At 46.6% G+C, this 13,942-nt stretch overlaps 1 long non-coding RNA gene across 1 annotated transcript in view; it reads left to right on the plus strand.

Annotated features, from left to right (window-relative positions):
* The window catches only part of LOC126048197 (uncharacterized), a 107,482-nt gene that overhangs the window by 34,017 nt on the left and 59,523 nt on the right, over nt 1-13,942 (plus strand). Inside the window, exon 2 of the long non-coding RNA XR_007508813.1 lies at nt 7,457-7,824. This is a non-coding gene — a long non-coding RNA (uncharacterized LOC126048197). The remainder of the gene's footprint in view (nt 1-7,456; nt 7,825-13,942) is intronic.

Here is a 13,942-nt window from a genome sequence, read left to right on the forward strand (position 1 = left end):
GTGTACGTCATGGGAGACTTTACCCCCATAAGACAGAGCTGAAACCCCCCAGCAGCAAGGTTAGCAGCACAGAGCTCATGGCTCCCGGTACCTCCTTCAGCCCGCGGTGTTGCCAGCAGGACTTTGCTGACGGATCTGTACCGGGAAGGGCTTCTGGAGGTTTATCTTGCAGAGAGGGAAATAGTGCTTTTGCCCAATTACGTTTGAAAAAATGTCCCGAAAGGAAGGGTGGGCCAACAAAAGCCCAAGCATATTCCCAGGGCTGCTGCTGTGTGTTCTGCTCGTTGAACTGGGTGAAGCATCCTCTCTGTGACGAGTCTGTCTGTCAGGTCTCTGGTGTTCTTGGTGGGATGAGACACTTCTTCACACTTTCGACTGGTGAAAGGCTGCGAGAGGTCCAGCCGTATTGGTAACTGGTTGGACCTGGGTCGAGATACCCAGCCCTCAAGCGTGGCTGTCCTAAGACACGGTTTCCCTTGTGTGCATGTAAGACCAAAATGAATTGCAAGAGTAGAACAAAAGGTAGGGGTGACGCGTGAGGCTGTACGTGCTGGAGTCCTGGAGGATAAGGACTAACGTACCACAAAGCATCGCAGTCCTTGTCCCCGCTCTGTCTGTGGTGGGCACTGCTCTCCCTGGTGGGTTTTTAGAGGGGTGTTGCAAAAAGCATGTGCTGACTCTCACTCCTCCTAAAACTAGATGTGATGAGTTGTGCGAGGCACCCTCTCACAGCCTTTTCTTTCCACTGCCTTCGTTCCACAGCACCACACAACCTGCAACGAATTATGTGCCTTCCTGCATCTCTCAAGACCCACGAGCAGCAGAGAAGATTAGACAGATGTAGTTCGGACCAGAGTGGCTCTGCTTCTGGCAGGGTGGCGATCCATCTGTACCTCCTTCCTGGCCAGTGCAGAGGGGCAGGAGAGCCCCCAGTAAGTGTGAAATTTCTCACCTACTGAAGAGAGAGAACTGAAGGCTCTGCAGTTGCTCTTGCAGCATGGCCGGGTACCATGTTGGGGTGCTGACGTTGGTCCTCCCTGGGCTGATTGATGTGCTGCTTCACTTAACAAAACTATCAGGAAGGACCCTTCCTCCCCCCAGGTGTGGGAACCTGCCTTTCATTTTGATGCACAGATCTTGACTTTTCTTTTGGTAGTTGTAGCTGATGAGTAGAGATTATTGATTTAAATGAGAGTCTATTTAAAGAAAGCCAGCCAACAAGCAAAACAAAAATCCATTTCCTCCTGCACTTGAAGGGGCACAGCTTATCTTTGCAAGTTTAGCCTGGGGGCCAGCATTTCTGTAAAACTGAAGCCAGAATCCACAGTGGTGGAAGAGCAGGAGGCATGAAGTACTGTCCTTTGCTTTATATCCCTCTGCATCGGATCTGCAAGTCTGATTTTCCCCTCATGCACATCCCATGACAGCAATGTTTGGGAACTCAGATCAGCAATGGGTTCCCCACGCTGCAGTGCCCTGTGCTGCTGCGTGGTGGGATTGGGCAGCTGGAGGGAGAGCACAGGGGTTACTGCTCCTCTGGTGTCACCCGCACCCTGCTAAAGTCATAATTGCCAGATAGGGGCAGTTTGTGCTGGGGTCTTGCACAGATGTTCTGAAATAAAAGAAGAAGAAAAAAAAAAGCTAGGCTTTTTTTAATGAGTCACCTCATTATTGAGTGACCCACACTCTCAGAACATCACTGAGGGATCAGGTGGATGTTCCTCTTACCCAAGGAACCCGATTGCATCTCAGAGGGAGCGTAGCCATTGTCTGAGTTGGAAGTGGTTCAGGGCTGAAACAGTCGTTCTTGATAGATTTGGTTTTTCTGTGACCTTTCAATTTTTCCAGGTGAGGCAACTCGGTATCTCTTGAGAATGACACTCTTTAATTTATTGTAAGGCATCTTTTGCGAAGAGGAGGATGTATGGAATGCTCTTTGCCATATTAGAGGTGATTTTGATAGCATGAAATAAAATGATTTTTCTTGGTACTACCACATACTGTAACATTGGGGAACAATCCTGTCCTGAATATTATAAAAATGCTAGTTAATATTTACCTTACAGTTTGTTCCTTTGGTCTTCTCTGTGCAACAGTCTTCCATTTATTAGGAGAGTGTCTCCTCCTACTCCCCATTAAGGAACATTTAAAATTTTTTTCTTCTCTTAGTATAACTATGTCAGCTGGTGCAGATGGAGCATAAGGTTATTAAATCTTACTTTGAAAATGGTCCAAGGTGACATTAGGTGCTTAAAGTGTCAGATTGTGGGACATTTGCTTAAAATTTTGCTTCTTGTCTTCAAAACAAAAAGGGTTAGAAGAACAGGTTCATTGTAAGGCATCTCAGCACTGTTTTAAATAATAGCATCCCTGCTTGTGATCCTCATTTGGAATCATTTTGTGAAGACAAAATAGCGTAGTCATGACCTGCATTTTGTGTGAGAATTTGAGCTGTAAAAATACAGCCCCTTGGTCCCTTGGGTGTTGGTTTGGGTTAGTTGGCAGATCCATACCGAGTGTGGGTGAAGAGTCCTGGATGGATGCGAGGGAGAAGAATTTGTGTGATGATACCTTCAATGGAATATCTAGGCTTACATTTTAAAAAGTACACTTTCTTGTGGAACTATTACAAGAGTCAGTAGTTCTTGGAAGCATTTTTATGTTGCAGTACCAAGCGACTCGTCTTTGGGCAGAGCATAGGTTGGAGTTCCCAATCTACCAGGCAATCCTTCCGTGCTTGTCCTTGTCCTTCAAACACCTTTTGGTTGGAGTTTGCAGGAAGGAATTGACTTTAAGGATGAAAAAATGGTAGGGTGGGACATGATAAATGGTTCTTCCCTCCATCTTGTTTTCCTAAAATACTCTGTAATACAAACAGCGAGTTGTATTAGAGGGTGTCTCAGACTGCTGCAAGTTTACCAGCTCTTGGGGGTTAATGAGCAAACTATAATGGTCTCCTCTTGATTTGCACTGCTAACTGGGTGTGCGTGTGGCTTCACCTGGTCACAGGCTGGTGGAGCATCTGTGAAGTGCCCTCCCCTCATTAATCATGAGTCCCAGCCATAGCTGCTTTTTCTGATTTAGAAGCAAAAGCCCTAGCTCTAGAGACTGCCTGGGATGTGGCTGGTGGCCAGGCTTGTGAAGCCCTCAAAAGCAGTCAGGTTACTCCAAGAACTCGGTGTTTCTGAGCGAGGAGGAAAAGGAGCAGCAGCCTTTACAATTTGGGGGGGTCGGAATTTGTTTTTAGGGTTTTGTTTCTTTCTCTGTTACAAGAATGTAAATACTATAGGCACATGGTAGAAGAGACTGTTACCAGTGTCCTTCCATGACTCCGAACAGTAAACAAGTTCGTGTTTCTTCACTGATACAAAACACAAGTCCTGTTGACCTGAAAACCCCTGATTTTGCCACTGTCATAGCTATGCCAGGTTCAGTCTATAGCTCTTTTAAAATTACATGCCTAAGAAGAGGGAGGTAACAGCCAAGGAGGGGTTTTGGAGATGGCTTGAGCTGATTCACCGGCTGGATGTTATTGCAGGGGACAGTCCGGGCTTGATCCTGCCCTCTTCCTTCCACTGGCACTGGTGCTGAGCCTGCTTTTTGGCTCACTAAACTGGGAGAAAACCATTCCCCTGAGGTAGCTGGGATACCCACTATAGTGAACTGCTGCCTTTCAGCAAATACACCTGCAACTGTTCACTTACAATGAGCTCGAGAATTTACAGAAAAATAGAAAAGTTGGGGTTTTTTCTTCTTTTTTTTTTTTTTTTTACTTCCGCTGCTGGGTAGCATTGACTTCAATAAGTGTTCTCTGCACCTGGAAATGTTCTTCTGCATGGGGATGTAACGAAACCATTTTGGGATGTTCACCTTGTGTTTAGGAGGGGGTTTCGGTGTCAGTGAACTGAGTGCACGCTGCCTGTGGTGCCTGGTGGATGTAGCAGTGGAGGTGAATGCCCCTGGCTGCGTTCTTGCCCGTAATAAAGTCACTGCTGGAGCTTACTACAGTGGATCATGAGGTTTAACAGGTCCCTCACTGCACTTAACTCACATGGCTGGGTTGTAATGAACATGCTGAAGTGGAAAAACAGCCCTTTCCTTAAAACAAAAAACACAGGCACAGAAAACACCCTTTGTTTTTTAAAATGAGTCCATTTGCACGTGGGACTCTAACGGTAAAAATCTAACAGGTGGAACTCCTTATTCTTCTTCCTTCCCCCCTGCCCCTCTCTTATTTTGTAACTAATTAGCAGTGAGTCTCTCAACTTTTTTCATGGGGCTGTTAATCATTCGGGGGCTCTCCGTAGCAGGGCATGTTTTGCTCACTGCTGGTTTCCTTCAGTTCACATTGACTTGTTCTTGCTGCCCTTGGAGAGGAGCCACAGGCTCAGAGAGCTGCTCTCCGCGTTGAGGCTGATGCCTTGTTTGCTCAGAGCTGGACGCGTGCTCAGCGCCTAGGTTTTTTTTCATGTGGGTGATTGAACCCTTGTTGTGTATGAGTAACGGAGTTATTCCTCATCATCGGATGGGGAGGATGAATGTGTTTTTCAAGGGGTGGGGAGGATACTTGTGTTTTTCAAGTGCTGGCCCATGACTTGCAAAATCTGGATGTTCTTCAGGGCTTTGTTGCCAACCTACCGCATGACCTTCAGTGAGTTCTTTAGGGCAAAACCTAAACTGTTGATGTCAGGCAGTACTCACAGGCAGTCTGCAAGGAAGACCCTCTGATTTGAGGGGGAAGCAGCAGGCTGCTGAGAGCCTGGAGTGCAGTGAGCTGGAGCTGGAGGTATGATGTTCATAGCAGGCAGAGTGCTTAGCCTTAACGACCTGGTGCATTTTAAGGGTAGAGCCCAAGGAACTGAAAAATTGACTTTTCAGGCATCTCTCCTGTGCACAAGAGTTTGAACTTCATCCGCACCCCAAACTGGGAAGCCCTGAAATAGTATCTTCTCCTTACATCAGAGGTGGAAGGTGCTGAGGATCCTCCGTACCATGAAGGAAGATGCTTAAAATGAACATTAATCACCTGTCAGTTGTCATTTAGCAGTAATCATTTATCAGTTGTCCCAGCCCTTATAACCTGACTAGAAAAGCCCATATGCTTATGTAAAAACGTAATGTGTGCAAGACGGTGGTGACTGAGCTCTCCCGTAGCCCTTGGGTCCTACTGCCATCCTGCTGGGCTTGAAGGCAATGATGGGAGTGATGGAAGTGGTGTGGTATATGTGAGGTGGGGGGAGAAATAAAAGGAAGAAAACAAGAAAATTATGTTTTTGCTCATTGGACAGTGAGGACCGCTGGGCTCGTCTCCCAGGAGAAGCGAGCAAAGTACATGTTGACACATCCGTGGTAGAGCTGGGACAAAAAGCCCTGCTGGTGCTCCAGGCACAGCAGGACCAGGGGCTGGGTCTATGGGGCACGTCTCATTTCTCTGGTGGCAGAGATTTCTCTCTGTTTGCATGCTCGTATTTTAGAGGTAATGGGTTTATAGAGAAAACCGTTAGCTCAAGGATTTTAGGCAGGTGTTCTTGCAGTAGAGAAACAGGTTTTACAGGCGTTTTGAGTGTCATATAGTCATCAAAGTGGCTGAGGTTTGCTGTGTAATTTGTGGGATGTGAGTTATTTTGGGGGATTCGAGTCCTTTTCCAAAATGTTTTCATCGGCGCGGGGGTTTGGGTCAGACCTTCTCCGGCTTCAGTTCATTTAATGGGGGGGAGGTTAGGGAATATTTCATTCCCTAACTCTCCCCATCACTGGAAAAAACCTAGAAGCAAGGGCAAGGCAATTCAGAGTTCTTTTTCCATGAATTAACAGACTTCAACTGCAATTCCGTTTGCCAGCCTATCTACAGAATTCCAGTTGCCTTGTACTGACTTGCCCTGGGTTTTGTAGTTAACAACCCCAGTGTTTTATTGCAATGACACAGTATTTTCATGGGTTACGGTGTCGTCCATTCCCACTGGTGGCATTGCGATCCAGGTTATCTTAGGTTGTGGTAAGGCTGCATCTTTACTGCAGAGAAGGCAATTTTTGTTGTTTTCCCTAGGGGGGAAGAAGTTTTGATTCAAAGCAGGTTTTGTACTCGAGGTGATTTAAACATGATCAAAGTCAGTGGAATTTTATTTAAAATAAACACGTGATTCTCCTAATCAACCCTTTAAAGAGAGCATCTGGGCAAAAAATGATGGGATTTTGTACATCTAATTATTCACTTCATTTTTTTTTAATATCTGATGGCGTTTCTGTTGTTTGAGGATAGATAGGACTTTATTGACACAATTAGTGAAACAAATGATTATCACACCTTTTATTTAACCCTGTGCTATTTGATCTATTTGCTTGCACTTTCATTACTCCTTTGCTTGGTTACATTATACAATGATATCACCTTCCTGTGCTGCTGCAGCTAAAACAAAGCGGAAAAAAAATCCCCTTTTGGCTCTCAGCTGCTCTCTGCTGTTTTTATTACAGATGAACTAGAAAGCAGTGTTGGGCGAAGAGGTATTTGAGTTTCCTTTCAGTGCTTGCTAGGCATTATTTCCGGGCCTGGCAATTGCCTGTGTTTGTGCAACAGTTTTCATATCTTAAAATAACAAACAAAAATCCCAGCAACTCTATTCCCAGCACAATTAGTAAAGTCAGAAAACAAAAAAAACCCAAACAAACAAACCAACCAACCCCCCCCCCCCCCCCCAGATTATGATGGTTTTATACACATCAAATACTAGAATCTTTATGACTAATTCCCTGAGTATTTTGAGCCACTTTGCTGGGATGTGTTTGTTTTCTTTGAATATAGAGGTGGGAAGCGTGGCTCTGCCTGATAGGAGGTCAAAGAGGGTTGTTGTACTCAGTTGTTGTGTGTTTCTGAGATGTCGGGGGTAGGAACCCGCTGATGGATTGGATTGGGCTAGACCTTCGCACGGATTCCTGACGGTGGATGGACATTCTCCTCTGAAATCAGGAGGGCAAGTGGTCCTGCTGACCTGCCACCTTACAACCCTTTCCATCCTTCTCTTCCCTGGTGGAGAAAACGCCTCATTAGGTTTAGAATGGGTGAGAAAAAGGGAGAGGGGAGGAAAACTGTCTCCTTTCCTCTGACAAAAAAAAGAAAAAAAAAAAAGAAAAAAAAAAAAAGAGGGTTTTGGAAGGATCTGTTGGTTAGATGAGAGCTTTATTTCAATCACTGGCTCGTTGTCCTCCTTCTCTCACATCACCTGGCACCTGTGAGGCATCTGAAGGTGGTGGCCCCATGGTGTGCCTACGCTCAGTGTGACATTCATTTAAATAAACCACGCAAACTGGAAAAAAAAAAAAGAAAAAAGGAAAAAAAAACCCCTAAGAACTTCATACTGTGCAAAGATAAATCAAAAGACATGAGTTTGCATGGGAATAAGCCTCATCCAACGTAGTAAGAGCTGTCATGTAACGGCCTGTCCCTTTCCTCTCTCTGAAGGTCCCAGCCCCACGCTTCCTACTGGTCCAGAGTAACGTTTGGAGGAGCCCAGCAGCATGGTCCGTTCAGTAGCTCCCAAGGATTTTTAGGATCATGGGATGTATGGACCCTGAAAACCCTCTGGAGAACGTTGGCTGCGGATAAAAGCATCTGGAGGTTCTTACCATCTTTTTACCCTGTTTTTTCCTGAGTCACCTTGTGTCATTTGGGAAGGAAGCCTCTCTGTCCTGAGGATTATAGCAAACTGGTCACTTACTGGAATACCTCCCCTTGCATTTTCTCAAGATGGAGCCGTTGCTTTACACAGCAGAAGGATATTTTTTCTTCTCCCAGAGCTTTTCCAGTGCAGCAGCGCTCATGTCCAGCAGGTATGTAGATGGTTTTCTCATTCACTAGCCAGTTTGGTTTCATGATCTTTAGGAGTTCAACCATTTTTTTTTTCCTTACTAGCTTCTGCTAGAGGTAAGATCTTCTGAACTCCTTGGTGCCATGCTCTGAAGGTGGCTTTTCCTCGTTAGGACACAGACCCAATTTGAGAGGCTGGTTTGTGCGGAGTGGTGGGCTCAGCTTCTCCTGAAGGTTTTGATGCCCAACCGGAGCCTCGCATCTGAGGAGGGGGATGGAGGTGCTCGTATCTGCTGCTCCTTATTCCTCCTCCTGGATAGCCCCGGACTCTTGGGCAGCTGCCCGCTGTATTTGTAACCCACAGCCGGCACCGGCTGCCTGTGGATCAGCTTATCGGGCTCCGTTGTCTGGTTTCAAAGGACATGACACGAGTGTTTAATCCATTTTTCCTCTTCTTAATTTAACAGTATTTCTGCTGAAGAATGTCATTTTGAGGATGACTTATCCTGTAAAAAAGGAGATGGCTTTACATTTTAAAACTAAAACCGTTCCCATTCAATATAGACATGGATAACTCAATAGCTGTAGTGATAACAACCAAATTTGCATTTTTATAGTCATTTACAATGAATTAGATGTTTTTGTGAAGGTGGCAAGCTTTTATTCCATTTTCTGTAATACCAGAACCGGATCATTGTGTTAGCCTCTGTGGGTATCAACTTGCTGCGAAAATCATCCTTTTTGGCAGTTGTGCTGGTTTGGGTTGAATCCGCTCGTGTGCTGGCGAACAGATCGCTCCTTCTACGGGGCAGAGAAAAGTTAGCTCTTTGAATTTAGCTTATTTATTTTTACTATACAAAGAGGAGGTGCTGAAGGGAAGGGGCTGAAAATGCTTTGCTATACATTTATTCTGCATTCCCATCAGCATTTGTGAGGCATTAAAAGTTTCATCTTCTTGCTTTGTAAGCACGATTTTACATCAGATTAAAGGAAGGAAATGGGAGGGTAGAGCGTGTGCAGGGGGGGGAACAAAATCGGTTGCCTCGCTCTTGAATTTGACTGTGACCCGTAGGCCAAATGGAGATAGCAGACGGAGATTGAGGATAAAAAAGTTCTTTAATTAGCAGGAAAGTCAAGTGCTTGCTGTGCCTGTACGAGAGGCTAGAATTAACCACGGGGATTTGGACACGGTGGGTGAAAAGCAGCAGTGTGCCAGGTTGGTGGGGATGGTCAGGGGTCAACCCCCATGCAACATAGTCATGTGCCAAGAGAGGACCTTCTCCAGGAGGACTGCCTGGAGGCTCAGCCCAGCAGCATCTGCAAGATCCCACCTCTCGGGGAGGATGGAGACGGCCGGCATCGCTTGCGTGGGCTGTGTGCGCTGCACTGCTGCAGAAGCATCCCCTGGGACTGGGATGTTCAGCGTTCCCCCAGCTGAACTGTGCTCCTGCTTTGCTCACTTGGCATGTTGTAGTCCGGCTCAAATGACGTAGAAAAGGCGCTGAAAAATGATCGTATTTCTTCTGTGTGATGCCTCTTCTGTACATCTGAAGGCCTTCTCTGATAGCCAGGAGGGAGAAGAAGGGCAGTTAGGAAATCAGTATTCTGCAGCTGACTCCTCCGGTGACTCCATCTGTACCTCTGGTGAAGTCAGCAAATGATTTTATTTGTTTGCTTGGGTCCGCATGTGAAAGGTGATAATGTTATGTATAGAGGCATTTAAGTTTTCTCTTCTCCCCTTGCTTTTTTTGTCCTTCAGCACACAGGAACAATTTACTAAACCCAAGTAAACCCTGCTGAGATTCACCGGGGCTCACCAAGCCAAACTCCACTCTCGTTTACTGGTTTGCAACTCAGGTTTGGTACGTCGCTGCGTGTTGGGCAGCAGAGCTGGAATCGTCCACTGAGATGCCCCTGGCTGGGCTTTCCTGTACAGCTTGGGCATCCCGGGATCTCGCTCTCTTCCCAGCCCTGCTGGGCCTTCTGCTGGTGGAGCCAGAGGGAAGCACGCTGCCAGTCTGTGCAGGATCTGGCCCTGGGTGAGCAGACCTGTGGGTACCACCGTAGAACAGCCCCAGCGAGAGCTTTGCTCAGAGCCTTCTGATCCTGTGCACCAAATTAAGAAATGACTAAAAATCCAGGGTTTGGCTGTGTCTTTGGCTGGGGTCTCAGCCTTTCATTCGGAGATAAGAGTTTTCCTTCCTTAACCTGAATTAACTTTCACAGGTGAGCAAGCCCCACTGTTTGGGTTGATCAGGAAAGTTGTTCAGCCTGTTTTTCTCTCTCAGGAATACAGAACACAGCTTTCCCATCACCGAAATTCCCGGTGTTTTATTAACCAGCTCCTAACAACTTCTAAGGCACCTAAGAAAGAAGGATCACTGGCCGCGTGAGCTTTTTGTCTACAATTAAAGCAGACACCATTGATAGCTGAAGTCCTTTTTTTTGCAGCCAGCTGTTTGATAAAGTCATTGCAAACCAGATCTCGGCTTGTTCCTGTAAGATGTGAAAATGTCCTTTGTCAGCAGTGCATTGCAGTTGAATGAGCTTTATCTTCTGAATGTAACTAGGAGCTTGGGCTTTCCTCCTTGCAGTCAAAGAAAAACCTAGTTAGAACCCTGAACACCTCTAGAAGACTTGGAGCATAGGTGCAAAATGTGTTTATTGGTCTCCTCCTAGCCCTTGTTGCTCAACCTTTTAGGAAGAGCATCTCTATAATTTGATGGAAGGGAGTTCTGTGGGTTTCCTCTTGTTTAGAGAGCCAGAAGAGGTGTCATCACCGCTTGTATACAGATTTCTTCATGGATCACAAGTATGAGAAGAGGTGTTGGCTACAGTTGCGGAGTAGAAGTAGTGCTCAAGGTCACCCCAGAAAATGGGGTGTCATTTGCTCTGCTCCAGTCATGCAGTCGCTTCGGTGCTTCTGGAGATGCCTGTTTGGAGACCGAACAAAACCTGCCCATTACCTGGGTAACCTAGAGCAGCCCCAACAGTGCTTGCTCTCTGCGTCGCATGGCTCTGCGCTGACACCGGGCAAGGAGAAGACCCGTGGTAGGTGTACCCCGAATCTTGTGTTCTGCATTGCCCTTTGCAAAGGGAGTCACATAAAACCTTGCAGGCACCTGAGAGCCTGCCGGTACCTGGGGGTGGCCCAAGAACTAGAGCTTGGCGAAGAACTATGTTTCGGTTGCAAATTTACAGCTGTCTTTTACGGGGAAGAAAAGTCATCTCGGGTTTTGTTCAGAGCCCAAGTCTCATCCTGCACAGACGTGGGGCAGCTTCAAAGGGAGTGTAATTTAAGGGCTTTCCCCTCGGCCAGCACGAGCATCTGGGCTGAGGGGCTGCCAGGTGCATCCCTGGGTTAAAAGTTAACCCAGTTAAAAGATGAACTCTATCAGCATTTAAAATGTTTGCTGGTAAAATAGCAAAGCCTCTCAGGCTTTTCAGTCAGGGTGCAGAGCGTTGGGTCAAAATGTCCTTTAGGGGGTAGGTTTATGAAGAGATGCATGTTACTAATTAAAAAAAACAAAAACAAACCAAAACAGAAACCCAAAAAGCTTCAGTTTGGCTGCTTGTGAGGGTAATGAATTTGGATGTGTGTTTCAAAAGCGCACAACTGGTTATAAAAATCATGGATGGGCTAAGTCAGTATTAACGATGGTTGGATGACAGTGAAAAGCAGCCCTGGCACATTGCAGGGATGTTCTTGTCATGACTAACCCCTCTCACTCTCACCCGAGAGGAATTTTTTAGTGCCCAGCACAGACAAGCACTGAAATTGCAGGTTTGCAGAAGTTTTCAAATCTCTCCCCAGCTGGAAGCAAATAAAGGAATTACAAGTATTTATTGGTTTAAGGGAAAAAAAATAACCTCAAAGCTATAAAATAAATTTGACAATGAAGCTTTTTTTAGGGAGTCTTTACTTTCTTTATGGTTTTGTGAGTCAAATGTATTGAAGCCTGGCAAAGGAAGAGGATTTAATCTACAGAGGCTGTCTCTTGCTTGATGGTTTCCTGCTTCTAAAATTACTCCCAATTCTCTGGAATTGGGGCTGAAACTAGTTTCAGCTTTCGGTTTGTGGGCAACCTACCTTACCACTTCAGCAGGCTGGATTTGCAAGGGCTGGGGGCAGCAAATGCAAGTAAGTGCTTTTAAAGATTCGTATCTTGGCTGCCAAAAGTCCATTTGCCACTTTTAAAATATTTACAGCTGAATCTTTGGATTTGCTTCTTCCTCTGCTTGGGGAAAATGCTGAAGCCACTGATGCTGAAATTTTGCTTCGATCTTTCTTTCCCTGTCCTGCCTGGGGGGGGGGGGGGTTTGGAGGAGTGTGCCCAGAGCGAGGGATGCTGATAGACCTGTGCTCATCCTGCTGCTGTTGACCCAGGACCATGGTTTGGAGGACGCTGGCTTTTGGTCGCCAGGCACTGGTGGGAGCCAACCCGAGCAAAGCAAATTAATTGTGGATCTCAGTTCTTAGGTTACGCTAAAACCTTCAACCCCTTTTGCAGCATGCATTTTTGCTCCTTAGGGTCTGTCCCTCTCTTGGGGTGCTCGCTAACAGCATCTCAGCACGTGCCATTTGTGCCCGAACTTCGTGCCCTCATTACAGGGCATCTAACTGGGGATACACAAGACCATATTTCTATATATTTCTGTAAGTAAATAAATACTTATATATTTTTAAAGGTCTGGAATAATCTTGCTAGTGTGTGTTGAATGGTCCTCTATTTATCGCTTCAAGATGTTGCTCGGCGCTTACTTTCAGAATAAAGATCTTAAAGTGTGATCTTTGCTGTTTCCGTGAGCGCCTGCATCTGGAGGTGCTGACTTACTATGTGCAGTAAATACTTAACTGTCTGCTGACTTACTGTGTTGCTTCAGGTTGCAAAGAAGCAGTGAACTATCACAAGACATACCACTGCTAAAGCCAGCAAAGCAAGAGTATCTGCTCGGCTCCCGAATCCTTTGCATTGCTTTGAGAGGCTCTGCAGAGCTGAAGGTGTTGACAGGCTGTTTTCTTGGGCTCCCATCTGCTGAGCAGCATTATGTGGATTAATATTGAGGAACTCGTGGTGAATTTTGTCTCATGCCACGAAAATGTAAAGCCTCCAAAGCTGGCTGGCATCCCAAGTCTGCGAGAGGCCCTTGGAGGGGCCGTTGGTGAAGGTGGCAGGATTTGCGCCGTCCCAAAGCCGTGAACGGGACATGATCTGAAGAGTTCGTAATTAAGTTTTAATCATCTCCAAGCTGGTCTGGTTGCTGATTTCGGCCAGCAGAAAAACTGCCAGGCAGGAACGGCTGCCACGGGGCCAGCCTGCCACCAGTCTTCTGGTCCTGCGGCATAGAGCCCAGTTCAGGCATACAAAATACTGTTTTGGGCAGTTTTTTATTCTGAGGGTGTTTCTGGAGCTGGAAGCAAATCTCGCCACCCATCCTGTTTTTTCCCTGGCAATGTTTTGGGGATCCTGTGGTTTTGCCAGCTCTGCTTTTGCAGGAAACCATCGTTGCATCGCCTCCTTTTTACCTTTGCAGTGTCAAAGCCAGGAGGTCAAATTAGAAACCTGAGGCTCCAGCAGCAAGAAGGGGACCTGAGCATGTGCTCTGCTGCCGTGCAATAAAAGACGTATATATTTTTATATAGGTTATCGTAGACAAGTTTGGGGAAGAGGCACAGATGCATCCCAGCCCTGGTACTTCTGGAAGGTGGACCCCTGCCCACCGTCCAGCTGGGAGCTCTGGTTCTAGCCCGGGCTCAACACTCCAGTTTGCCTGGCCAAAGGGGAGCACTGGGGGCATTCACGAGGGTGCTGAGTGATGCTGGGACCCCCGTGCTGCCCTGGCTCCCTGCGGGCTACGGGGGCTTTTTTCACCTTTTGGCTCGGCCACCTCCACAGCGTGGAAGTGCCCTCCCGCCAGCTGGCAGCATCCTTGTGGCAAATGGATGCTGAAGTGCCATCACCCTCCGCGCTGGCATCATCGCTTGGTTTTTATTAAGCTTTTTGCAAGGAGCAGCTCTTTCTGCTGGGGTCCCTGTGCGGTTTTATCCAGGGCTGCATTTACATCAGCATCAGGTGGTTTTCATTTGACCTTTGCCCTGCTTAAAAATTAAATACCGAGGTATTAGGAAGAGAAGTAATC

This window comes from Accipiter gentilis, chromosome 2 (genome assembly GCF_929443795.1).
Source record: "Accipiter gentilis chromosome 2, bAccGen1.1, whole genome shotgun sequence".
Classification (NCBI taxonomy): domain Eukaryota; kingdom Metazoa; phylum Chordata; class Aves; order Accipitriformes; family Accipitridae; genus Astur; species Astur gentilis.